Below are 2247 nucleotides of genomic sequence, written 5' to 3'. Positions count from 1 at the left end.
CTGTCTGCCTTCTGATGCTCTCTCTCAGTGCCTACCATCTTACTTGGGTTGAAAAGCAAGTATGGACCCTGATTTAAGGAATCCTGATAGAAAAAAAAAAAAAAACCAGCAAGAATGCCAACTACCATTCACCAAGGGGAAAAAAAAAATGAAAAAGATTAATACCTAGCTTCAATTTCTCTTAAGGAGAAATTCCATTATTTGCTTCTATTTATGATACAGATCTCTGAGATTTTTTTTTTTTTAATTCCTTAGCTGTATTAGTAACTGAAAAATTTGTTTTTCATAGAAACCAACGATTTTTTTTAAGCTGATCTTGGGATATGCAACCAAAGTTGTTGATTTTAAATTGCAATCAAAATTTTTTTTTTGTTCTTTTTTTGAGGGAATTGTTTCTGCAACTCCAGAATTTATTAAGAGTGATAAGCTTAAAAATTCTGTTTCTTCTTGATTCCAATATTCAGGTTGTCCTGGAGAAGGAAATGGCTACCCAACCCAAAATCCTTGCCTAGAAAAGCCCATGGACAGAGGAGCCTAGTGGGCCGCAATCCATGCTGTTGCAAAGAGTCAGGAATGATTCAGTGACTAAGATGTACACCCATTCAGGTTGTATTACTCAGATAAAATCCTTTACTGCTGAATGCAGGCGAGTAGAATCAGAAGCTAAAATAGATGTGGGTTGTCATAATTTTTTCCATTTGGAAAGGAGAATCTATCAAAGCTCATCAAACACGTCAATCAAAAATTAAAATCTTAAAACGGTTTGGAAACTGAAAAAGAATCAATAAAAAATAAAAAAATAAAAACTTCCTGAAGAATTTAAAACAAGATCTCATAGACATTTCTAAAAAAGAAAGATCAAGGAAAACAGAAGAACAGTGTCTACGCAGAGTGAGACTGAGAAGAACAGAGCACAGACTGAAATTTCAGTGTGGTTGAAGAAATGAAACTTAGTGGAACAATGTGAAGATTGAGAAAATGATAGAATACAGAATCCTAAAAGTTTATTTATCTTCTAGAACTTGCTTCCTATCGCATGGCTTAGCTGGTGAATGACAATTTTCTCTGGCTATAGCAAAGTAGAGGGTGACTGAAGAACATAAATCGCTGCTGAGAATGGTTAGGAGACCACTTGATCATGTGTATTTGAGACATCACATACACTTTTGGTGACTGGGGGACAATAATGACAACAAATGTGGCTGAATCTATGCATGGTAAGTGGTAAAATTAGTGTAACTGAGATATAGATAGGGTATGGTGGGATAGAAAATGAAGTAGTCAAGAATGACTACTACTGTCAATAACAGGAGAGAATGTATTGCTGATGTTGTTCAGTCAGTTATTCATGGCCATCCCTTTGCCACCCCATGGCCTGTGTCCCATCAGTCTTAGCTTCCCTATCTCCCAGAATTTGTTCAGACTCATGTCCATAGAGTTAGTGATACTATAACACTCTCAGCATCTGCCACCCACTTCTCCTTTTACCTTCAATCTTTCCCAGTATCAGGGCATTCTCTAATGAGACAGCACTTTGCATCAGGTGGCCAAAGGAGGAAAGAACACTGAAAGATAACAAAGGTGTTTCCAAGGAAATCTCTTGAAACCATCTAAGATATAGATGCAGAAAACGCCTTTGACAAAATTCAGCACCCATTTATGATAAAAGCTGTAGAAGAAGTGGGAACAGAGAGGACCTTCTTCAACTTAATAAAGGCCACGTATGGATAAAACCACTGTTTGCATGCTTCTCATAGGTAAAAACTTAAACATGCTGCCTAAGTTCATGAAAAAGACAAAGTTGCCAATTCTTACCTCTGTTAATCAACATAATCTTGTGACTTCTAGCTACAGCAATCAGCAAAGAAGAAGAAGAAAATTACCAGCAAACTGGAAAAGAAGGGATAAAACTGTTACTGTTTGCAAACATATATTGCTATGGCAGAGAATCGTAAGATGAGACCAGAAAATTAATAGACATAGTCAATGACTTTAGGGATGTTTCTGGATACAAAAGAAACACAAAGAAATCTCCTATACATAACAACAGGAAACCAAAAACAAAAATTAAGGAAACAATTTAATTCATCATTGTAACAAGAAAAATACAATCTCTGGGAATGAACCTGCCTAAACAGAGGAAAAAAACAAACCAAAAACAAAAACTTGTGCACAGAAAAGAACAAGGTATGGATAAAACAAATGAAAGATGACAAAAATGGAATGAGCAATATACTATTCTTTGGA

This window comes from Cervus canadensis, chromosome Y (genome assembly GCF_019320065.1).
Source record: "Cervus canadensis isolate Bull #8, Minnesota chromosome Y, ASM1932006v1, whole genome shotgun sequence".
NCBI classification, from domain to species: domain Eukaryota; kingdom Metazoa; phylum Chordata; class Mammalia; order Artiodactyla; family Cervidae; genus Cervus; species Cervus canadensis.
This window is presented reverse-complemented; position numbering follows the sequence as displayed.